Below are 26,717 nucleotides of genomic sequence, written 5' to 3' on the forward strand. Positions count from 1 at the left end.
TCATCCTACTTGATAAAGATCGATCATAAATGTTGATTATTCTGCAATCGTAAACTTGCTTCCCATTGCACAAAATATCCTAGAATAATATTTAATAATTAATTGGTAAAATATCAAGAAAACATGTTCACAAATGTTTTGTAAATTTGCATAGCTTACCTATCGGTCATCCCCAAAATAGCAACATCTGCCAATACAAAACTTCCAACATGAGAAAGAAAACAATCAAAGCCACCTAAAACCATTTATTTGGAAACACGATATAAACATTTAAAATTTATTGACAAAGAGCATAAAAGCAGCAATGAAGTGAGAACAAGGTTTGACATGGTTTAGATTTAGAAGTAGTTTAAGAACTAAAATTATATTTTCTGAAGTTAAAAAAAGGGGTAATTAGAATCAAACAGTTTTCTTAGTTTAATGTAGTTAAATATCAGAAGTAGTCTAGATGAATCATATTGTTTTCATAGCTCATAGCCATCTTCTAGTTGTGCTTGCTTAGATTTTATAGAAGTGATTAGATTGGCTATCTTGCGCCAAGATGTGATGCAGGAGCATCAGTTGCATCCGTTACAATTTCTCTTTGCCTTCATATTACTTTAAGTTTCATAAGTTATTAGCCTAATAAATGATACTTGTCTTTTAAGTTTCTTTTAGGTTACTTGGTGATTAAGTCTACTATTAATGCAGAAGGTTAATGGCTACTATAAATAGCCTTCTTGTTAGAAAATAAGCATTGTATCTTTCTATTCCAAAATATTAAAGAAGTTTTCTTAAAAAAACATACCCTATTATCTATCTTGTTTCCAACCACAATCCTCTTCTCTTTAGCCTAAGTCTTGTAGACTGACTGACCTTAAACTATTCTGCTACATCAAGTTTTGTATTAGACAGCTAAAGATCCTACATTTCTAGAGGACTTTTCCTTAGAAACCATGATTGGCCAGGGTAGAGGGCGAGATAGAGGCAACCAGCCCCAACAAATAGAAATGGCTAAGATGCGAAGAATGATTGCGGACTTGAACTGGGCTGTACAAGCCTTGCAGCGTTAGGAAACCATGGGATCCCAAATGGAGAATCTGGAGGGTGACCACACCCACTCTGCGATAACTGATCTTGAAGCTAAAGATGTAGTTGAGGATGAAAATCCTTTCAATGATGCTAGAGCCTCTAGTGGAACGACATGAGGTGGATTAAAATAATGGTTACTCTATGCCCTTGATCTGAATGGTGGAGCAATCAAAGTTGATGTAGTTAACTTTCATGGATAGCTGCATGCAGAAGACTTCTTTGAATTGAAGAGCAACTTGGAGAATTATTTTTAATGGAAAACCATGGTGGAAAATCGAAAAGTATTATTTGTAAAGCTTAAATTGAAGAGTAATTCACTTCAATGGTGGAAGAGAGTTGAAGAACAGCGTACTCGATAATGCAAGCCAAAGGTTATCACTTGGGAACAGGCAAAAATCAAGGTGCAGAAATAATTTTTGCAAGTTTATTATACAATGGATTTATATGAGAAATTTCATTGTTTGAAGCAAAATAAATTTGTTGAGGAATACATTGCTGAATTCAACAACTTGTCGATTCGTGCCAGATTATCTGAGAGCAACAAAAAAATTACTTCTCATTATCTTACTAGTTTGAATCAATCAATCAGAGATGAAATGGGAGTTATTTGTTTGTAAAATATCGAAGATACCTGGCAAGATGCTCTGGCGGCTGAAAAATAAGTCTCTGGTTATGGTGCTTCAAAACCTTTATTCAACACTAATTGGTAAAGAAAACCTAGAAGTAGACATGGTTATCCTCTAACCTAACGAAACTATCGGGGGGCTGCTACAAATAGCAAAACTGGTGAAGGCACAAGCAATGTTGATAAGAGTGATAAAGGAAAGAGCAAAATGCCTTACTATGGCATACTAAACAATTATAAAAGACGTAACAATTCTCAATTTCAATGTTTCACTTGTGACAAAATCGAACACACTTCTTTTACATGTCCACAACGAAGGGTGAACTTTACAGAAGCTGAGGAAGAGTTAGAACCAGTTTATGATGAATATGATGAAAAACTAGAAGAAGGTGATGTTCATCAAGCTCAAGTTGAGTCATTGGTAGTGCATAGAGTGATGACAACTATCGTCAAGGATGAAGAGGAAGACTAGAGGCGACGTAGCATTTTTCGAACTTGTGTTGTGTGTAGAGGTAAATTATGTGATCTTGTTATAGATGGAGATAGAATGGAGAATATCATTTCCAAGGAGGCTATTGAGAAATTAAAGCTTCCAATGAATAAACATCCTCATCCATACAAGATAGGATGGCTACAGAGGGGACATGAGGTTCTAGTGACTTCTCAATGCTTGGTGAAAGTAACCAAGGGTAGTAATTTGGAAGATGAAGCCTTATGTGATGTTGTACCTATGGATGTTGGGCATATTCTTATTGGTCGGCCTTGGTTATTTGACAATGATATGGTTCAGAAAACTAAGTCTAATACTTATTCCTTCTACAAAAGCAACAACATGTACACTTTGTATCCTCTTAAGGAAGAAGAGCAGAAGTTCACTAGTGGGAGTCATAATGACAAAGTGAAGAAAATTAGTGGGTATTTATTTACCGAAAGATTTGAAGCTGAAAGTAATAAGATAGGAATTGTGTATGTTTTGGTGAAAAATTATCTGAAAATGGCAAGGCAAATTCTCAATATTCAGTGGAGGTTCGGCAATTATTGGAAGAATTCAGAGATTTGGTTACTAAGGACGCACCCAAAAGTTTACCGCTTTCAAGAAAAATTCAACATGCCATTGATTTGGTACCTGGAGCACCTTTACCAAATTTACCAGCATATAGAATGCCACCAATGTAGCGAACTAAGATACAAAGACAAATTGGCGAGCTGTTGGCGAGGGATTTGGTACATGAAAGTAGAAGTCCTTGTGCTTGCCCAGCTTTATTGGCTCCAAAGAAAGATGGTTCATAGAGAATCTGTGTGGACAACCTTGCAATAAATAAAATCACAATCAAGTATCGTTTCCCTATTCCTCGTTTAAAGGAGATGCTTGATCAACTAGCAGGGTCTATCGTATTTTCTAAACTTGATTTGAAGAGTGGGTATAACCAAATTAGAATGAGGAGTGGAGATGAATGAAAGACTTTTTTAAACTCCAGATGGATTATTTGAATTGTTGGTAATGCCATTTAGCCTTTCCAATGCGCCAAGTACATTCATGCGAGTGATGATAGAGGTACTCAAGCCTTTCTTGAATTCTTTTACTGTAGTTTATTTTGATGACATTTTGATCTATAGTCACACGAAAGAAAAAAACATTTGAAACATTTACATGAAATTCTATATGTGCTTCAAAGGGAGCGACTCTATGTAAATCTAAAGAAATGCAGCTTTATGCAATCAGAAGTGGCATTTCTTGGTTTCATTATATCAGAAGTAGGTTTGAAACTAGATTCAGGAAAGATTCGTGCAATCGTGTCATGGCTAGCACAACAATCAATCAAAGAATTAAGAAGTTTTCATTGGTTGGTGTCTTTTTATATGAGATTCATTAGGACTTTTAGCTCCATAATGAATCCTCTAACTATGATATTGAAAAAGGGTGAATTTAAGTGGACATAATCTGCACAATGAGCCTTTGAATGAGTGAAGGCTTTGATGACAAAAGTACTAGTTCTTACATTACCAAATTTTGCGAAGTTGTTTGTTGTTGAATACAATGCTTCACATGAGGGAATTGAAGCAGTTCTTAGCTAGGATGTGAGGCCCATGGAGTTTATCAGTGAAATGTTCTTTGATTCCAGACAATGATATTCCACTTATGATTTGGAATTCTATGATTTGGTAAGAGCTATTTGTCATTGGCAACACTATTTGGCTTATCGTGAGTTTGTTGTTTACTCTGATCATCAAGCTTTAAGGTATTTACATTTTAAAAAAAAAATTAATGGTTGACATGCCAAATGGAGTTCTTTTCTTGATGAACTTAATTTTTCATTGAAATACAAGTTGGGACAATCTAATGTTGTAGCTGATACCTTGAGTAGACGATCATTACTTTTAACAGTTATGAGCACTCAGGTTACAGGCTTTGAGGAATTAAAGAATTAGTATAGCATTGATCACCATTTCAGCAAAATAGCAACTGCGTTGCAAGATTTATCACAAGCTAGTCATCTGCCATACAAATTGCATGATGGTTACTTGTTTAAAGGTAATTGCTTATGCATTCTAGAAGGTTCTTTACATGAACAAATTATCAGAGAACTTCATGGAAATGGCTTAGGAGGACATTTTCGCAGAGACAAGACATTAGCTTTGATGACTAATCGTGATTATTGGCCTAAAATGCATCGAGATGCTGAGAGATTAGTGAAGAGATGTGTAGCTTTTCTGTTTAGTAAAGGAAATGCCCAAAATATAGGTATGTATACTCCGTTACCTGAACCAGATTTACCTTGGATTCATTTGAGTATGGATTTTGTTTTGGGTCTTCCTAAGACGGCCAAAGGTTTTGATTCTATTTTTGTGGTTGTGGATCGATCTTCCAAAATGGCATACTTTATTCAATGTTTTAGAACTTCTGATGCAACACATATTGTTGAATTATTCTATTGGGAGATTGTAAGATTGCATGGTGTTCCATCATCTATTGTTTCTGATAGAGATGTGAAATTTAGGGGCACTTTTGGAGAATCTTGTGGAGGAAATTTGGGACAGAATTGAAGTATTCTAGTACTTGTCATCCGCAAACAGATGGTCAAATAGAAGTTATGAATCGGAGTTTGGGTAAATTGTTGAGATGTCTTGTTGGCAACAATGCGAAGACTTGGGATATAGTCATACCGCAGGGTGAATTTGCATACAACAATTCTGTCAACCGAAATATTAAGAAGAAACCTTTTGAGACTACTTATGGATTGAAATCTCAACATGTACTTGGTTTGGTGCCATTATTGTAAGAAGCCAGAGTGAGTGATGAAGAGGAAACATTTGCTAATCACATTCGGAGGATTCATGAAGAGGTAAAAATTGCTTTGAAAGCTAGCAATGCAACATACTCTTTTCCAGCAATTCAACATCGTTGTGTGCAAGAATTTAAGGAGGAAGATCAAGTACTAGTGCACTTAAACCGAGAAAGGTTTCCAAAGGGTATTTACCATAAGCTCAAGTCTAAGAAGTTTGGGCCACGTAAAGTGTTGAAGAAAATTAGTTCTAATGCTTAATTAATTAAATTACCACCAGAGTTGCAAATTAGTCCCATATTCAATGTTTCTGACTTATATTTATTTGATGGATGTGATGGCATTACATCCCCCATTAATGCTCAAGTTCAACAGCTACCAATTGCAATGGCAGATGTCATCAAAGATGTGTTAGATATGAAAGAGGCCATATCTAGGCGAGGTAATTCTTACAGAAAACTTTTAGTGAAGTGGCTTGGTAAACCAGCAGCTGAGAGTACTTGGGTAGCTGAAGAAGATTTCAAATGATGATGAGTGCATTTCATATCATATTTTACATACCTCCAATGTACTCTTTTGCTCATCTTTTAACACTTTTTGTTTATGAATGATGCTTTTCTGGGTATGTTTCTTTGGTGAAGGATTTTAGGGCTCATAATACATAAGGAGTGAAATCAGGGACAAAATCAACTAAAGAAGACAAGTTCTATAAGTGCCCAAGGCAAGAATGGGCAGAGCACGGGCATGCCATCTCCCCATGATTATCTCTAAATGGGAACTCCTCTGCTCTTCAGCTAAAGCACGGGTGTGCTTTCTCCCCGTGATTATCTCTGGATGGGAGTTGCTTGTGCTATCAGGGAAAGCATGGTCTGCATGCTTCTTTCATGGGGATGCTCAAGCTAAGCACGGGGGGAGCATGACCGTGCTTTCCTCGTGGTTATTTCTAGATGACACTTAGCCCTTTTCACTCAGAAGTTCCAAGATTAGCATGGTCTCAGCATGACCATGCTCAAACTTTTTAAGCCCGAAAAGTCCTTTTCAATTCCCAGAATTAGGGTTTTGAGAGATCTTTTGTTTATGGACATTTTCTCTAGAGGTGGAGCCCTCAAGAGGACAATGACTATCCATCACCACATGAGTTAAGGGGATCAAGGTTGAGTTAGAAATGCCAGGAAGTGGAGTTTGCCATTCCATAGAGTTCTTGATGTACAAATGAAGGGATCTTTGTAAAAGGAGGAAGTCATGTTTTCTCTCTTGTTTACATTTATCTTCTACTCTCAATTGTATGAATTCATTAGGGGCTAATTATTCCACGATGCCCCGGAATTGTGAACTATGTTGCTTCTTATACTTTGACTGCTTATTTCTAATATCTATGGAGTTCTAAAGTATTCTTGTGTTATTTAATGTATTTCTTAACTTGGTATGCTTGATTTGCATAGTTGCTTGTGTAAAACTCAATGTGTGTGGATTTCTGTAGTTGTGATTACCTAGTGTAGTTGAAAAACTTGGCATGTATGAAGCATGTAGCTACACTAGCAAAACTTGGCGTATTTGAGAGCCATAGATGAAATAGAGATTTTGAGCACCCACAAGGATCTTAGAATATACCTTGGTAGGCATTAGACTCAAGTCAATATCATGAGCACATAGGAATCATCCCGAGGCATTTCTATCTTGTTATCAAAACTCAACCCTAATCTACCTGGTTCCTTCACCCTTTTAGTTCTTTTTTCTCTGTTTAGTAATTAACCTCTTTATCACCCATTTTGATATCCTAGACATTAGAGGATCAATTAATACTAGAAGTACAATCCCTGTGGTTCGATAACCCTACACCTCATGGGGTACTACTGTATTACTTGTAATGATCCATGCACTTGCGGAGACTACATCAAACGCATTGATCCTAACATCTCTGAGGAGTATGTCAAAGCTTACTGGCCGGAGACAGCTCTTTTCCAACCTAGAGAGAATGATGTAGGAGCATGAGTTACATCCGTTACAATTTCTCTTAGCCTTCATTTTATTTTAAGTTTTATAAGTTATTAGCCTAATAAATGATACTTGTATTTTAAGTTTCTTTTAGGTTACTTTGTGATTAAGTCTAGTATTAATGCAAAAGGTTAATGGCCACTGTAAATAACCTTCTTGTTAGAAAATAAGCATTGTATCTTTCTACTCCAAAATATTAAAGAAGCTTTCTTAAAAAAAAAAAAAAATGTTATCTATCTTGTTTCCAACCACAATCTCTTCTCTTTAGCCTAAGTCTTGTAGATTGATTGCCCCTAAACTCTTCTATTGTGTCAAGATGTCTTTGAAAACTGTAATCTTAGAGATTTCACAGATTTGCCCTATCTAATTGAAGTGCATACATTAACATACTATATATGAAAACTACCTTAAACTAGAGTTCGCGTGCAAACGATAAACAAATGAAATTCAACTTTAAATATCTACAAACTTCATGCATCAACATGCATCAACATGTTAGAGTGGGAGAATCTAGAGAAATGAAACATGTCAAGTAATTGTTCACAAGTGGAAGGGAAAATTTAAATCATCTTTTGATGATGCAAAAGCAAATTTTGAGCCTCCAGGTGAAAAAAAAGAATAAATGTGTTCTAAAATGATGAAACAAATCAAACATATTTAACATAGATGCTTTTCCCAAAAAGATTAGGGCCAGTTATGATGTTTATTCTACCTGGGAAATGCAACACCAAATTTGTATAAATATGACTAAATAAAGTATATTAAAAACACCACTTACCATCATTGAGAAATTTTATGTCATTTGGAACAAAAGTCTCCACAGTCATTTCCTGTAAAACATGTCTGATTTACAAGCTGAATACACAGCCATATAAGTAAACTTAGTAATTAAGCTAATTAACAAAATGTAAAATATAATTTGCAGGGATCACAAAATCAAGTATTTCAGATGGTTTGTTGCTTAAAAAATGTGTATCAACTATAAAAAGATACCAACTTGCCGTTTAATATATCAATCAATGAATCTTCAGTCAAAATGGGTCTCACATAATTGTTTTGAAGGGCAACCAGTGATAATGAAAAAAGGCTATCAAAAGAATGGCAAATAAGATGACATTCAGTAAAATTGACAAGCAGAATAAGAAATTGGGTAATAAAATAATGGCACAAATAAGAACATAAAAATATATGAAAAAATTGAATCACAGTGCACTAACCAGTCAAGTTCTGCTGCAAAATCTACAGCCTTAATTAGTTGAGCAAATTGAAGCACACTAGACACCAAATCCCGAACAATTGCCTTCTCTATATCTACAAAGAGAAATCTAAAGATGATAAGTATAAAATCAATACTGATTCTCTCCTTAAGGCAAGATTTGTTTTTTAAGCCAGCAAGAGGAATCTTGACATGGAAAGAAGACAATCAGTTAAAAGGACACCGAGTGGACAAACAACTTTATTGCCAAGAATCACAATTAATTCCACTGAGATAATTACACTTCCCTATCATGCTAGCAACCATATAGAGTTGAAAAGAATTCAAATGAGAACTGAATAGGAAAGTAGAAGGATAATTAAAGTGTAATGCTATATAGAGCGAAGCAACCACATGAACCAGCCACACGACTGATGTGGCTGGTGAAGCGGCAAATAATTTAATTTTTTAATTAAAAAAAATAAAAAGAGAAAGTGAAAGAGAGCCGGCTATCTCTTTTGCTTTATCACTCTTTCTCTCTCTCGTGTGACTCTCTATCGGTCCTAGCCGCCACTTTCCTCCCCAGCTCCCAGCCGCACCTTTCCTCCCCTACTCCCGGTCCCCGTTCCGGCCGCCGCTTTCCTCCCCTGCTCATGGCCCCCACCTCTCTCTTGTTTGGCTTGGAAGAGAAGCTAGGGCATAGTTCGGTGGTGCACAAGAGAGAGGAGAGGCAGCCGGATCGGTGGTGCACGAGAAGCTAGGGCACAAAGAGAGAGAGAGAGAGAGAGAGAGAGAGAGAGATAGAGAGAGATAAAGTGAGAGACAAAAGGCTGGTCGTCGCTCCACCCGTCCTCTCTCATGCGATAGCTTCCGCTTCCCCTCTCTCTCTCTCTCTCTCTCTCTCTCTCTCTCTCGTGTGGCTGGTTCTCTGAAATTCATGGGACAAAAGCCAAGCGGCCGCTCCCCTCTACTCTCTCGTGCGGTAGATCCCTGCCCTTCTCTCACTCTGGCTCCTCTCTCCTAGCTCGTGATCGCCGCTGCCCTATTCTCTCTCATGCGTCTGCTCCCGACCGCCGCCCTCCTCTCTGGTGCCCTTGTCCGAGAGTCACAGCTCAGCTTGAAATCAGGTACAGAGGCAATGATGATACCCTAAAAATTTCTCTCGTGCCCTCGTCTCTATACAATGATGGCGTAGTAGCTTGGATGGCCTAGTAGGCAACCGCTACTCCTATTGTTGTATAGAGAGGGGGGAAGGGTGGGTGAAAATCATTACTGATGAATCTAAGCCTCTTTTTTTATTCTGTTGCTTGATATTTGACATATATTCAGCATGAATCATTTTGTTGCATCATGTATTACTTTCTGTCGACGTGGCTAGTTCATGTATTTGATTCACTCTATATAGCATTACTCTTTGGTAATGATGTTCTTGTGGCCATGATGATTTGCCCTATAAAAGAATTTAGAGAATGGGTGGCGTGGCAACTTTAGCTGCTGCCCTTGATTCAAGTTTATCCATGCGAAAGAATAGAGGGGCAAAATCTGAGCCTTTGATGAAACATGAATTCCGGATTGTAGATGCATATATATATATATATATATGTATGTCAAATTGGGCTATATTAGTCTAGTTTTAAATATCCTGCTTGAGCTCAATTTATTAATTAATAATCATATCGAACCTAGATTAATTCAGTTTGAAATTGTGCTGGTACCTGATCACATTCACAGCTAACATGTTTAACAATTTAATTTGTTATTTTAAAATATTATCTTGTTGAAAATAAATATTCTGGTGTGCCAATATTGTTACCAATTGCTTGATTTGGCTTCTTCAGTATGGAATCTTCAAACTTTTCCCATTTGATGTGATTATTGAACTTTTTATCTATCATTGTGATGATGCTATGGAAGCAGTGATTTTGAAAGTATGGCTGCATTAATGAGTTGAAGTTTCATTTGTGATCTTATATTGTGATGATGCTTTTTTTTTTTTAATTATTTTCATTAGAATGAGTTGAATTGTGTTCTTTAAAATCATTGTCTCTCACATGAACTTTAGTTAACTAACTGTTAAAGCTAGTAATGTTGTTGCACATTCTATTAGCCAAATAGATGTTTGCATTGTTATGTGGTTTGTAGTAATTTGGACATTGTTATGTGACAATTAGCCTTTTTTGTCACCTGTTGCATTAGGGCTTGAGATTGTTAGTCCCAGAAGGTTGTATTCTCTATTAGTAGGCTTGGCCATACTAAGTGAAGGATATAACACTTGATTCAGTGGAGATTAGTCTTTGCATTGGGATTTTGTTAGCAATTTCTTATGGTTGAGACATGAATTATGCCCTTTGCCACACAAAATTGTTTTTAGTCTCTCCTGTACCGTGAAGCAGAATTTGCAAGGAAGCATAATTTTGATGCTCATAGTAACAGAGGAAAGCACATAGTTGCTTTGTACTAAGATAGCATAACACCAGTTTGATTAAAGACAATGGGAATGTGACCTTTGTAATTTAATTACTTTAGGGTCACTAGTGTCTTTCAATTCTACTCCTCATTCCTTTATTTTATATTGTTTGCATATGATTGTAGGACATTATATATGTAACATGAAGGTTATGCATGACTTAGGCAAGCTTAGGCCTTGCATCATCATCTTATGATGATATATACATTATCATTTTGGGATCTACATTTAGTGATTGCTGAATTATATAACATATCACTTTGTTTACACCTTTTCAATCCTCATGAACAATATCAATAGTATATCCATACATCCATCTTCAATTTCGATTGCTATTTATTATGATTCTTTTTTACCTATAGCAAGTTCATTGGAGAATGGTCTGCTATTGGTTGACACAAAGTATGAATTTGGAAAGGTACTAGATGGGAAAATTCTTTTGATTGATGAGGTTATTTTCTTTTCTACTTTGTTACTATTAGCCACATTAGACATATCAATTATTCATATCCTGCCGGAGTACCTTGAAATGTCTACTTATGGCATCTATTGATGATTCTGAAGTCAGGCAATCCTTATTTTTATATGTACTATTTGGTAACTCATTTTCTATGTCATGGGTTATGAAGTCAGTCTATCAAGTTGATCTTCTCTTTGATGGATCATACATCTTATGTATTTTTTGCAGTAAGTAGTGGCCAGACATGTACAACATGTACAAGGATTGCTTATTCTCAAGGGTTCTTATGGGGTTTCACTTCAGCCATGGACAACATGTACAAGGATTGTTCCTCTGAAAACCTTCAGCCATCAAGATCAATCCGTTTCCTTGTTTAAATAAGATCTCATATAACAAATGTAATTTCTCTTATTTAATTTGCAAAGATGGATTTTCAAATATTTTGCACTCTGATAGCTTTTGTACTCAAACAAATCTTTGTTTCCTGTGCAGCTATTTTGCTGCTCAAGTGTTTGCCATTGTTCTTCATGCATAGATAGCTTTTTTGTAGCTTATGCAGATGTTCTTTTGGTCTTTGAGACTTATGTAATACATTTATAATATCAAGCATGCACAGAGAGCAGAAATTGAAATATTAAAAAGATAGCTACACAAAAGATAAAATCACTTCATTATTTTGTCTTAGATCAAACAAAAACTTGATAGGCCTATTTTGGAAAACAAGTCCTATTCCATACAATTGTGATTGGAAAGGTTACACACTTGCCTGGATCATGTACCACACTCAAATAATTTTGGAAAACAAGTCAACAAAATAGAATAACTGTTCTCATCATAAGACTCATAATGCAGAAACAAATAATTTCCTGCTTGTCTCTGTCCAAGTTCTGCAGAATTTAAATATCACAAAAATAACACAAAACCTAAACATAAACATTAACAACAAGATAAATGTTACATCAATAACACAAACATAAACAAGAAAATCTTTACTTATAACACAAACATGAACACAAAATTCCTGTTTTTCCTCCACGAACATAAACACAACTACGAACATCAAAATTAAACCTTGCGCAACATAAGCAACTTGCATCACAATACCATTCCCTAAAAAATTAAAATGGATAATACATCACAACTTCATATCACCAACAATCTGAATCACTAAGTATTGAATACAAAAATAAATACATATGTCTTGCAACTTACCTTAATAAGAGATCATTGCATTGGCTTGCATAACTGACAAGATCCCCTTGCATATATCCCGCAAGTGCACGGGTTTGTCGAAGTAATAATCCCGGGTGAGCTGGTATCGAATCCACAGGGAGTAGGGAATAAAAATACTTAATTCGATTCTTAGCTATGTAAAAGATCAATGATAATGAGTGTGACAATGATTCAGTTCTCAACAGTAAAAGCAACTAGTAAGAGAGCAAAAGTAAAGAAGGGGATAAGGCAATCAATAAAGATGGGATACCCGGATAATGCTCCACCTAGGATAATTGTTTCAAGTGCAAGAACCCTCTATTATGCTTCCTAATCAATGCAATGGTGAGTCGTGGAAATCCTTAATTACATAATACCAAATCTAAGGTCAACTATACCTAACCCTATACATGTCCCGGAAGAGAAATCGAACAATCTCAACACCTCGCACTCGTATAAAGTTGCAATGAGCTCTAGGGATTCCAAGTGATAAATCTTTTCCTAATTATAGACCTAACCCTTTGGTCCAGGTAGAAGGTCCCTAACCACAATTGAGCCCTAGATACTAAGATCACCTCAACGCTTCACTCCGTTGCACGCGCAACTAAGCCCCAGCGGAAGTTTATCCCTTAGACCATTCACTCTATTATGACCGCAAAGAACTTGAGGAACGGAGGTAGAATCTATCACATCGGAGGGGAAAGGGGACGCTCATGTACCTCTCGACTCACCCTCTCAACCCTCTCCAACCTAGCTTTGTCTAGCAGCTGCGTGGTGTGTCACTCACTCACAAGGTTACCAACAAGAACTCTCAACCCTAGTGTCACTCTGGGGAAATGTTCATACAATCAAGCATTCAAGGTTGGAACTCACAATAAACATCAATTTATTGAAAGCATAATAAAGAGATTCAAAGAAAGCGAATACATCCTAGGGTTCACAAATACCCAGAGTACCCACTAAGGGTTTAGCTCTCCATGGAGCTAAGTACAATCAAAGAAATAGAATGTAAAAAGCAATGAATCCATAAATAAACCCCTCGATAGTCATGTCGATGGTCTTGTGGAAAGTCCTCTACTAAAGTGGTCCAAGGATTCCCTCGTCCGGTATAGGATACGCCTCGTGGAGCTCCCTACCAACCTTCTTCCCTAAGGAATGGCGATGTCGGAGCCGTAGAACCTCTCCAAAACCTTGGCCAATACCGCTCGAAACTCTAGTCGAAGCCCTCTCTCAAGTTGGGGAAAAGATGGAGAAAAGAATACTAAAATCGGGGCTGATTCGGCTTTAAATAGGGCTGGAATTGGGCGACTACACGATCGTGGATGCTTCACACACCCGTGCGGAATTTCCACACGGGCGTGGGTAATTTCCACACACCCGTGTGAATTCTCTGAAACTGTTATTTTTGCCGGTACGTGAAAAGCGATGCGCTCTCACGATGCTATGCTGAAAAATACTCCCAGAATCCACTTTTCATCGAGGTAACATAAAGCGGGCACACGTTTATGCCGTGGATCGCTTTGCTTCTTCAATGATGGATAAGTTGATGGAGATCTTCTTCTATGTGCATAAGTCGGAATGCTTGAGTGTGACTGCCCTTGTGCCCCTCCAAATGGTAGTGCAAACTCAAATACGGGGAAGTTGGCACACACTCTAGCATATCGCACCCGACTTATATCTTCACGTTTGAACCTTAGCAAGATTTCTTCCAAAATCGGTGCATTGTGATCCAAATTGACTTCTTTTCTTCATAATTGGTTTCACAACCCTACCTGCATAAAAGTAACATAAAAACACACATATTAATGTAAAAACCCGAGAAAAGTAATGCTCAACATAAGAAAAGAATGCTTCGCATTCATATCACACAAGCACTAATCAATAACCTAAAGAATAACTATGATGCATGCCCAAATTTATCGATATAGAATTTGAATTCACCTAAGAAAAGAGATTATAGTCCAACAAATCATTATTTGAAATTAAATGATTCAAATATGTAATTTGGACATTAATGACAATTATAAGAGAATTACCACGCTCTCTTGTGTGCAATGATAATCTTGTATAAATATTTGAGCTTATGCACCTCCTTTTGTTTGTGGCTTCTGCCAATAATAACATGAATGTTATACACTAAAAAAAAATTCATCAAAAAAATACTAAAGAAGTAATGAATATGATATATTTTTCTTGTTTTTGATTATTATTTCTTCAACTTTTGACTTCTTCCTTTTTTATGGTGGACGACTCTTACTCCGCACATTTAAAAGTGTGAGAAATTTTTGGTGTGGCACATTAGTCGCCTTCGACAACATAGGTGTAACCTTTTCCTTGCAAGTTGTGTTGTCCATCAACTTCTTAATGGCCTCATCCACATATTTCATTAAGAAGATATATTTGTCATTTGACTCTGCTCCAAGTTCTGTGGCTTTAGTAAAATGAGAGCATAATTAATTGTACCACAGTTTCTCCTCATTGGTCTGTGGGTCATCATAACAGTTTTGTACATATATTTGCAAGCGTTTGATGTCTTTCCTCCATCGTGGTAAAATATACCTAGAAGGAATGTCTTCACATTCTTCTTAATAAGCACCTTGCAAATGTGCCTACAAATAATCCCCTTGAACTCAAACAACCGACAAGAGCATTTATTGTCAAATTTTTCCTCGTTAGTGTAAACATTATATATCACTTGCTTTCTAAATGCACCTTCTTTCCCTTTGACAATGTCAAACACCTGAAATGAGCAGACTTCCCCAAGTGAACCAGTGAAAGTAAGATTGCAATATATCATTCCTCGCAACTCATCTTGAAACAATTTAAACTTTTCATTTGTGTATGCTTCTTGTAGCTGCTTCTCAAAATAGCAATCAGTAATCAATGGAAAACATGAGTTAAATGAAGCAAAATCAGCTTTGTTCTCATTCTCAATCTTGTTTTTCAATGCATTATCATATTGCGCAACATAACCATCAAAAAATGCATTTACGCTTTCACTTCTTTGATTGGTAGACATTTCAGTCCAAAATATGCCTTTAACATATACAAGAGCCCAACGATCATGAATTTTGAATAGAGAATTCAGTCATTCATTATTCTCAATGTTATAGTCCGCCATCATCTTCAAGTATGTGTCTTCAAACTCTTGAGTATACACTGCTTCATACGTGATTCGTTTCAAAATCTTTTTGATTACTTTGTATGCATTTAAACCTCCAAGCTTCTCGAGAGCCTTCTTCATGATATACCAAAGGCAAAAGCGGTTATGGGAATTTGGAAAAACCAATCTAACTACACCCTGAATAGCCATACACTAGTCTGTAATAATTGCTTTAGGAGCCTTGCCTGACATACACTCCAGCCAAGTTTTGAAGAGTTAAACATATGTTTTTGTATCTTCCTTTGACAATAAGCCACACCCAAACAATACCGTATGGCCATGATGATTTACACCGACAAACGGAGCAAATGGGATGTCATAGTTATTTATCAATTTTGATGTATCAAAGGAAATTAGATCACAAAAACTTCATAAGCCACTATAGACCTCGCATCTGCCCAAAACATATTTCTCAAATGACGTTCCTCATCCTTGTCAATCAAATGGAAACATTTTGTGTTTCTTTGTTGCATGCGAGAGAAATATTTTCCAAGTGCCACGACATCTCCAACGCCAAGCCTAAATTGCCTTGCTTTCGCAATATAATTCCTACAATCTGTCTCAAAGTATGTTAAATTTTCATAACCCCCACTTTCAACCGCTAAGGAATGAAAATTTTTGATTAGGCTTATCCCTGCTTGATCGTTTAATTCAAGCCTTCTTTGACATATGCATCAATTTTTTATTGCACTTTTGGAAACGAGCTTTTTGTGGGCTAAGTGCATGATTATGCTCTAAATTAACACTTGAAATGGTAAATTGGCCATCATTGCCAACAATGACATTAATCTTTGCCAGATAATTTACTTTGGTGGATAGCCTTGGGTTGAAGGAGTTGTTGAAATAGATATTCGTTTGCCACCTCTTGCACATGCTAGTGTGTAATATTTCAATTTTCCATCATCACCTAATCTCGTGCTTTTTTTGGTGATGCCAAACCCTTCATGCCGCACATATTGGACATACAATTTATGAACTTCTTCTTGAGAATCAAGCATCATACCGGCCTCCGGCACAATATTTTCAACTAAATCAAAATCTACAAATTTTTCTTTTGCATGTATTTCATAACTTGAACATCCAACTTCTACATCATCCTTTCCTTGCTCAGAACACCAAAGTACCACTTCTTCCATGTTCTTGCTTTAGGTATACGTCTAAACACAAATTAGACAAACAATAAATTCATAAATAATTTGCATTATTTACTGATTTGTGGATTTTATTTTAGACAAATAATAATAAATTCACAAATTAGACAAACAATAAACACTCACATTTTTTTAGCTTTTGATCAAAATAAAGAAGCAGCATGAGCAAAGTACAAACTTAATAACCCACCATGATCTCTTTATAAACCAAAACAATTGTAACTAATTATGTGTCCCATCTACACAATACTAATCAGAAATTTTTGATAATACAATCTTAATCATTACAAAATATTACATGAAATAAATTATACCTTTGATGTAGCGGCGGCCGGGAGCGGGGGAGCGAAGCGGCGGCCAGAATGGGGACCCGGAATGGGGGAGGGAAGTGGCGGCTGGAACGGGGACATGGAGCGGAGAAGGGGTCGGTGGCCGGAGCGAGGACCGGGAGCAGGGAAGGGAGGCGGGGGCCGAGAGCGGGATCGGGGGAGGGAAACGATGACCGGAACGGGGCCTGGAAGCAGGGGAGGGAAGTGACGGCCAGGACCGAGAGAGAGCCACACGAGAGAGAGAGAGAGAGAGAGAGAGAGTAAGTGATAAAGTAAAAGAGACAAGCGGCTCTCTTTTACTTTCTATTTTTAATTTTTTTTATTAAAAAAAATTAAATTATTTGACACGTCACTAGCCACATCAGTCGTGCTGCTGGTTCGCTCTATATAGCATTACTCATAATTAAAAGCCCATAAAGGGAAAACAAATCTTCCATCCAATTTAATTTTTGAAAAATTAAGAAAATTAACATGGGTGATGTAGGAATAAAGACTAGAAAATACCAAGAATTTTATGATAAATATCTCCAAAAAAAGGTTGACCAACTCCTTGGTCTTTGCAGTATGATAGAAGAATTTCTTCTCATCACCATCTTCTGAAAACTGTTCAGACAAGTTAATGTTTGATGTGATGAATAAATCCAGTACCATATTGCTACTTACCGCAAATTCAAAACCTTGAAGTTTTTCCAGAGTACAATCACCAATTTGTTGCTAAAAAATGCACATCAAGAATCCTAGAAACAAGAAAACAAGATCACAAGAAGTTTATGGAAACGGTGTATCCATCATTTAAGCTTCATGTGACATTTTATATTAAGAGCATGGTAATGGCATGATGCAAATCAACTTCAGATCACATATAAATTATCATAAAATTATTAATTGGTATTTGACTAACAGACATGAGTATATTATTGAATGTAAACAAAAGTGGTCTTGAGCAAATGTTTTGCACAGGCACATGACATGCCAATAATAAAAAGCCATTCATATAATTTAGTAGATATACCGACCCATGAAACACGGACACTGCAAAACCGCTGGCGTATCGGTGTATCATACCGGTGTTCGACACGGATAAGCCGTGGACATAGTTGGATACCGTATCCGACAAGCTCGTCATGCCTGGACATGTCTCGACCCGCCTAGACACAATACAGAGATTCGGGTCGAGATCGTTGCCAGTATGAGGCTTGTAGGAGGATGAAACGGAGGTGATGAGAGGTGGAGTGGTGGATAGAAGAAGAGAGGCGCTACACATGATGAAGGAGGTGGCAGCTATTAGGGTTTCAGAAGAAAGGAGCCTAGCTACAGAGGAGATGAGGGTTGGAGAGGTGGAGGTACGTGTGGCGGCTGCGAGGGTCCGAGGAAACGTTTAAGATCAAGGATTTCATTTAGAAATCAATCATGCCCGTTGATATAGGTTCTCATTTAGAAATCAATCCTGGCCGTTAATTTTTTTTAAAGCTGTTTAAGATAGGATTTCATTTAGAAATCAATCCTTGCCGTTAATTTTTTTTTAAAAGAAAACTTATTTAGACTCTTGAACTTTGCTCTTTATAAATATTTATGGGAAGATATACTAAATTAAAAATATCATATTTAAGTAATAAATTTTATATTATTATAATTATATTTTCTATTATATTATACCATTATTTATTACAATAATTTATATTTTATAATTTATTGTCAATATATATCAATCCATTGTCAAATTAACTATAGTAGTACATTTAACCCCTGATGTTTAGCCCTTGACAAATTAATACCCAAATTAATTATAACAATCTTGATTTGGACCCATTGTTAATACAGTCCATCATTTTTGTTAAAATATTTATTTTAATTTTCTATGATAATATTTTATTACAATTTTTTAAAATTTAATAGAACATTAAAAAACTGTGAAAAAAAACAACATTTTATATTTTTACTATAAAAATTACTTATATTTAAACATGAAATATAATTATTTATATTTATAAAGAGTATTTTACATATATATATATATATATATATATATAATATTTTTTATGGTGTGTCCTGTCATCCCGTGACTTTAATTTTCGGAAATTGTCGTATCACTGTTTCCTTGTCGTATTCCTGTATCCATGCTTCATAGATACCAACTAATATTGCAGCATACATTTATTTCACATTTCATATATATATATATATATATATATATATATATAATTTTTTATACCGTGTTGTCATACCCATGCCCTTAATTTTTGGAAATTGTCCTATCACCGTTGCCGTGTCGTGTCCCCTATCCATGCTTCATAGATTCCGGCTAATATTGCAGCATACATTTATTTCACTTTTCACATGGTCTTTCATATGATGTATAATTTTATTTACAACTTCACACATCACTTTTATATGTCGTATTCATATCAGTATAATGTATCACTGGTGGCACTGGATCAAATTCTACCTGGCACATTACTGGCTATGTTCAATAAAAAAAACGACACTATTAGGTTCTGTTTTCACTCTGACTACAAGGCTCATTTATAACATGAAAGCGTTTGGTCAGTAGATCAACATCCTGAGTCGAATTAGTACATTGGTCTAATTTGACTTTTGATCTGCATTTGATCAAATCAAATTTACATGACAGAATGGCCTACAAACTGTAGATCCATGACTAGAGAAATAAAATAAATAAATACGAAATACCACATACTAATGAATATGAAGTGCATATAAAAACTAAATAATGACAGGGTTCAGGGGAGGGAGGAAATAGAGAATAGATGCATCTATCTAGTGTACATAAACAATACAAGGGGCTTTTCTACTTCCATTTAACAAAGGAATGGATGCATTTTGAACAGATAACACCTAACAAGAACAGACATTCACATCTATCATGAAACTCATATCAGGAAACTCATATCAGAGAACTCAATTTTATACAATTCCATTTATGACATATGGGCAACTTGTTCTAGAAAATCTTGAAATTTTGCATATATTATTCTCAGCTCATCCAACTGGTATATAAACAACAGCCTCAATATTATATCAGTTTGTAAAATATTGATCCAGAGGCATATAGATTGAACCTAAACTTGCCAAAAATTTCTTTGCCAAAAACAAGAAAGAGGGCTCTAGAATCATATTTACCATGTCATAACCTTATCCTTACTAGTTTACTGCTAGATAGACTTAGGCATATTAACCATGTTGACACCTGAATAAGTAATATTATCTGCTAAATGTACTTCAAAATAAACTTTGAAACTTCAAGCCTAGAATAAAGACTGGCAAGGAACTTATATATTTTAGCAATTTGACAGAGTGCACATGGATAATTTAAGCTTTCTGTATGATACCAAAACTGATCCAAAGATGATATATAATTAGTTAATTTAATTTTGTTCAAAGTTCATCTAGTAGCACTTGATCATTTCTGATGTCTATTATATATCTATTTTATCCCCTTTTCTGAAAAAAAAAGATGAAGAACTGTTGGACTAATTATGAGTTTCAATATTGATAACACAACCTATTAAAAACATAACCTCATCGCATAAGCCATCTTTAACCAATGTCTCATATCCTTTATCCTTATTCTGCTGAATGTCAATCACATAGTGACCTACATAAACATAAAGTTTATTATGATAGCGCAACATATTTTGTATAGAGCCCTCTGATGAGTGATGACACAAAGAAGATAACTTTCAAAAAAATGAAAGATATATTTGCTCACCAGGTGAAAGACAAAACTAGATCCATTGAAATACTCATATTAGCCTGCAATAAAATCAAGATTAAAAGCAATAGATCCTTATAGGAATTTAACACTCCATGCAAATAATTAAATTTGATACCTTCTCAACAATACCTAAGTTCAAATAGTCCAATAGTTCTTGTAGGTGCGTAGAAATTTCTACTTTGAAGATCTTGTTAATGTGCAATAGAGAACATATGCTCTAAAAAATGAACAAAAAAGAAAGGTCATGTAAATTAATGTAGCAAAGGCATACAAATTCCTATGAATGTAAAACAAAAAACAATAGCAATAGGTTTGGGATGAGTGAAAAGTTGCATGAATTAAATACAATCACATTCCACCTCACAAGAACCATGAAAACAATGACATCACAGCAGCAGAGTAATCATGTCATGCAATTGCAAGGGAAAAAGAAAAACTGAACAAAGAAGAAAAAATAAATAAAATGTTACTAGTAGGCACAAAATCAAATATTCACATGAGACAAAAAGGTAGGGCAAAACATATGGTCAAAGACAATGGTAAGTGCTTGTGTGATAAGAATACAAAGTGTTCTTTCCTTATGATGAGCATTACTTTTCTCGGGTTTTAACGTTAATATGTGTGCATTTATGTTACTTTCATGAATATAGGGTTGTGAAGCAAAAGGTTAGAGAAGGAAGCCAATGTAGATCGTGAATGCACCATTTGGAGGAAGTCTTGAGAAGGTTCAAACTTGAAAACAGAAGTCGGGTTTAAGATGCGAGAATGTGTGCCAACGTCCTTGTATTCAAGTTAGCACAATGATTTGGAGGGGCACAAGGGCAGTCACATTCAAGCAAAGCGATCTACGGCGTAAACGTGTGCATGTTTACGTTACCTCGATGAAAACATGGATCCAGGAGTGTTTCGGCCTGGTACTGTAGCAATATATTGTAGCAGGTACTGTTCATAGCCGCCAGAAGAAGGAGTAAACAGAGAATCCACATGGACGTGTGGAAATTCCACATGCCCGTGCGAAAAAATCCACAAGGGCGCCCACATGGTCGTGTGGATTCCCGATTCTAGCCCTATTTAAGGCTGATTTCAGCCGTAATTTCAGAATTCCATTCTCCAACTTTTTCCCAACTTGAGAGAGGGCTACAGCTAGGGTTTTGAGAGGTATTGGCTAGGGATTTGGAAAGGTTTTATGGCTCTGACATTGTGCACCATTTGGAAGAAGGTTAGTGGGAGAGCTTTCGCTGGCCCCGATCTGGCGAGTTGTATCCTAGGCAGAACAAAGGGACCCTTGGACGAGTAGAGGACTCTCCACAATACCATTGCCACGACTATTGAGGGGTTTTCTATTGATTCTTTGCTTTTACATTTGATATCATTGATTGTAATTAGCTCCATGGAGAGCTAAACCCCATAGTGGGTACTTGGATATTTGTAAACCCTAGGATGTATTTGTTTCATTGAACCTTTTTCTTATGCTTTTAATTAATTGATATTTTATTTGAGTTCCAATCTTGTATGCTTGATTGTGTGAATACTCCCTTAGAGTGACACTAGGGTTGAGAGTTCTTGTTGGTAACTCTTGTGAGTGAGTGACATACAACGAGAGTTAGACAAAGCTAGATTGGAGAGGGTTTAGAGGGTGAGTCGAGAGGTAGCGCAGCGTCCCCTTTCCCCTCTGATGTGATTTATTCTACCTCCATTTCCTCGAGGTCTTTTGGGTTATAGTAGAGTGAATGGGCTAAGGGATGACCTTCCGCTGGGGCTTAGTTGCAGGGTCACCGGAGTGAAGCGTTGAAGTGATTTTAGCACCTAGGGCTTAATTGTGGCTAGGGACCTTCCACCTGGACCAAAGGGTTAGGTCTACATCTAGGAAGAGGATTTATCACTTGGAATGCCTAGAACTCATTGCGATTCTATACGAGTGTGAGGTTGAGAGGTTATTGAATTTCTCCTCTGGGACATGTATAGAGTTAGGCATGGTTGACCTTAGATTTGGGACCATGTATTTAAGGATCTCCACGACTCATTAATGCATTAGTTAGAAAGCATAATAGAGGGTTTTTGCACTTGAAACGATTGTCCTAGGCGGAACAATATCCGGGTACCCCACTTATATCAATTGCCTTACCTCCCCTTTACTTGCACTCTTTCTCTTGTTTCTTTTACTTTTGTTACATCACATTTTTTCACACAAATCACTATTCACTCTTCATTTAGTTAAAAAACAAGTCAAGTGTTTTTTTTCCCTACTCTCTGTGGATACGATACCCACTCATCTGGGATTTATTACTTCGACAAACCCATGCACTTGCGGGACATACACAATGGAAGTTGTCAAGTTTTTGGCGCCGTTGCTGGGGAGTAGGCGTTTAGAGATACTTTGCATTTTGTTTTCTTAGCTATTCATTCATTCATTCAGTCTATTTCACATCTTCTTTTCTGTTATCGTTTTGATTTTGGTTTCTTTCTTTTAGTGCATCTCCAGGTTATGACCCGAGGAAACCCTTTGATATTGATTGAAGGAGATATTGAACTTGAACATACACTCAGAAAAAGGGGAAAGGAACCTGTACAAGAACTGTCTAATCAAGCTGAGATAGAAGTGGAATGGTCAGATAATATGGCTGAACAAAATGAGCAACAGAGGACACTTTCTGATTATGCTAGACCCTCAGTTTTGGGTACACAATCAAGTATTGTGCGACCCCCGATTACAGCTCTGAACTTCGAGCTAAAGCCGGCATTCATCCAAATGATTCAGCAAACAACGCAGTTCAATGGTTTGGTTGATGAGGATCCAAACAACGATATAGAGAACTTCTTGGAAGTTTGTGATATGTTGAAGATTAATGGTGTATCGAATGATGCTATCAGATTGAGTGCTTTCCCATTCTCTCTCAAGGAAAGAGCCAAGCAGTGGCTACATTCTTTACTCAAGGTCTCCATCATGACATGGAATGAGATGATCAAAGCTTTTCTTGCTAGATACTTTCCTCTGGGGAAGTCGGTCAAGCTTCGTAATGAGATTTCGTCATTTGTATAGATGGAGTTGGAGTCATTGTTTTAGACATGGGAGCACTTCAAGGATCTTCTGCGGAGATGCCCACAACACGGATTTCCTGAGTGGATGATTATTCAGACTTTCTATAATGGGTTAAATCCAAGTACAAGGCAATTGTTAGATGCTGCCGTAAGAGTTACAATGGGGAGTAAAACCTTGGATGAAGCCCAATAGTTAATGGAAGACATGGCTATGAACATTTATCAGTGGAATGCACGGGAAAGGAAAAAGGAGCTCGGGCTCCATGAAATAGATGCAGTAACTTCATTGGCGGCTCAAGTGGAATCATTGAGTAAAAAGTTAGATATTCTAACTTCGAATAGAGTGGCGGCCATAACTACTTGCACTGGATGTGGTGGAGGACATGCTCCCTCCGATTGCCCGATTTCCATTGGTGATGCATTTTCGGTTGAGAAGGTTGATTTCGTAGGTAATGCAATGAGGAACCAATGGAATCCATATAGCAACACCTACAATACGGGTTGGAAGAGTCATCCCAATTTTTCATGGAGCAACCAAGGTCCACAAAAGGCTATGGAATCACTGGGTTTCCAATAACAACAAGCCCCAAACATGGAGAACCGAGTTTTAGGTTTGGAGACCTGAATGAACGATTTGGAGAAGGCCTTGACAAGGTTTGTGCAATCGTGGGATACAAGGTTTTAATCAGTTGAGGCTACACTTCGCAACCACATCGCTTCTTTGCACAATCTTTAAAATCAAGTGGGACAAATTGCGAAGTCTCTATCGGAGAGACCACAAGGGAGCTTGCGGAGTAATACCGAGACCAATCCTGGAGAGCATGTGAAAGCGATCACTTTGAGAAGTGGTCATGAGGTTGAAGGTAGGCTTTCGAGTGAGAAGCCCATTGAACACGCACCTGAGGTCATAGAGGTCGAGGAGGGAACAACCAAAAAGAAGGAGGTGGCATCCCCACCTTTCAAGCCAAGAATCCCTTATCCCTCTAGATTGAAGAATGACCAAGGGGATGAACAATACAAGAAGTTCCTGAGTTTGTTCAAGCAACTCCACATCAATATTCCTTTTGTTGAGGCATTGGCTCAAATGCCTAAGTATGAGAAATTCTTGAAGGACTTGTTGACTAACAAGAGAAAGTTGGAGGAGAGTGCTTTATTGATCTTAGATGCTTCTTGCTCGGCGGTGTTGCAAAAGAATATGTCGAACAAGAAGAAAGACTCGGGAAGCTTCATCATTCCATGTAACATTGGCAATTTGGATGAAGAAATGGCATTGGCAGACTCAAGGGTCAGTATCAACGTCATGCTATACACCTTTTTTCAGAAGCTAGGTTTGGGAGAGCTTAGGCCCACTCGGATGACTTTGCAATTGGCTGACCGAATGGTGAGACATCCCAAGAGCATCATTGAAGACGTGTTTGTCAAGGTGGACAAGTACATTTTTCTGGTTGACATTGTAGTGTTGGATATCGATGAGGATGCGGATGTACCTTTGATACATGGGAGGCTGTTCTTGCACACTTTGAAGACATTAATTGACATGGATGGTGGGGAGCTGACACTGAGGGTTAGAGATGACAAGCTCACATATCGCCTTGCCGAAGCCATGCTGCATTCTCTCGATTTTGATAAAACATTGTATGTTTTAGACACTACTAATGATATTGTTGATGAATACATGCAGGAAATGTTCAACCCAGATCCATATGAGGGTTTGTTCGACCAAGAGGTGGACAATGAAGAAGTAATGATGCTTAGTCTAACAGAAGAAGTACCATCTACTCCGGGAATCATGAAGAAGGTGCTCCGGAAGGTAAAGAGGGCTAGGAGATGCCACCGGAAATGCTCCAAGGCTGTTGGAGATGGGCGTGAACCAAACAAATTGGATGAACCTTTTCTAGGTGGTCCCAAGCCAGATAATTCACCCTCTATCTTCAAGAAACTTTGCTCATCATGCTTTCAAGTCATGGGTAAGAGGGCAACCTTCATCTATGAACTCTCATGAGGTAAGACAATGTACGTCAAGCTTAGTGATGTTAAACAAGCGCTTCTTGGGAGGTAACCCAAGTGTTTACTGTTTTTTTAGTTGAGTAGTTTAGTGTTTGCATGAATAAAGTGTTGAGTGTTGGTGTCTTGATTTTTAGATGCGTTTGCTGTATTTTATTGTGGGTTTTTAATGTCATCATGTGTTTTCATGTGGATTTAGTGAAGATTTGGTCGTTTGAGCGAGTGTTTCATGTTTTTCTGTGGTGTATTTTACATGCTAGATGTAGGCTCTAAGTGTATCTATGTGGTCAGGAATTTTCTGCAGAGCCTGCAGAGGTTTCTAAGGCATCTAGAGAAAACGCACGGGCGTGTGGAATTTCCACACGACTTGGGTCTCTATTGAGAGCTCATCTAGAGAAGGCACAGGGGCGAGTCCACACCCTTGTGAATGACCTTGTGAGTTTCGCATGCCCGTGGGTAATTTTTGCACAGGCGTGCGTCTTCTTTCAGAGACTTAGAAATTTTTCCCAAAAGCACATAGGGGCGTGGACTCATCCCTATAGGCAAACCTATGACAAACTCATGGGCGTGGGTTAAATGGTGTATTGTTTGATTTTTGAAGCACGGCCGTGCGTTTTTTACGCCCCGTGGATCCACACGCGCGTGCAAAAATTCCACACAATCATGTGGATTTCTGTAGCACTACTTATTAAGCTTGTTTGATCAATTTTCTTTCAAATTTTGCAGATCATGGCACCTCGGTTAAAGAAGCAAGTGGATAAACAGCCTTGTGAGTCATCTCCTGAGTCCGAGAGCATGAGATTCATTATCCCCGAGCATCAGGCTCATTTTGTGAATTTGTCTAGACTTAGATTCGGACAGACTCGATTCCTGTACACAAGCATATTGCGAGATATACAGCAAGGAGGAGAGTTAGTAGATGAGGTAGAGAAGTTGGCATCGGTTGGAGGTTGGGGACAATTATTGACAATCAGAGAGCCCGCCAT

At 37.2% G+C, this 26,717-nt stretch overlaps 1 non-coding gene and 1 pseudogene across 1 annotated transcript; both read right to left on the reverse strand.

The window, feature by feature from the left end:
- On the reverse strand, positions 1-26,717 carry LOC120254016 (annotated as a pseudogene).
- On the reverse strand, positions 23,696-23,802 carry LOC120268483. The gene has a single exon (XR_005538952.1). It is a non-coding gene; the product is annotated as a small nucleolar RNA R71 (small nucleolar RNA).

Source organism: Dioscorea cayenensis, chromosome 1 (genome assembly GCF_009730915.1).
Source record: "Dioscorea cayenensis subsp. rotundata cultivar TDr96_F1 chromosome 1, TDr96_F1_v2_PseudoChromosome.rev07_lg8_w22 25.fasta, whole genome shotgun sequence".
Lineage (NCBI taxonomy): Eukaryota > Viridiplantae > Streptophyta > Magnoliopsida > Dioscoreales > Dioscoreaceae > Dioscorea > Dioscorea cayenensis.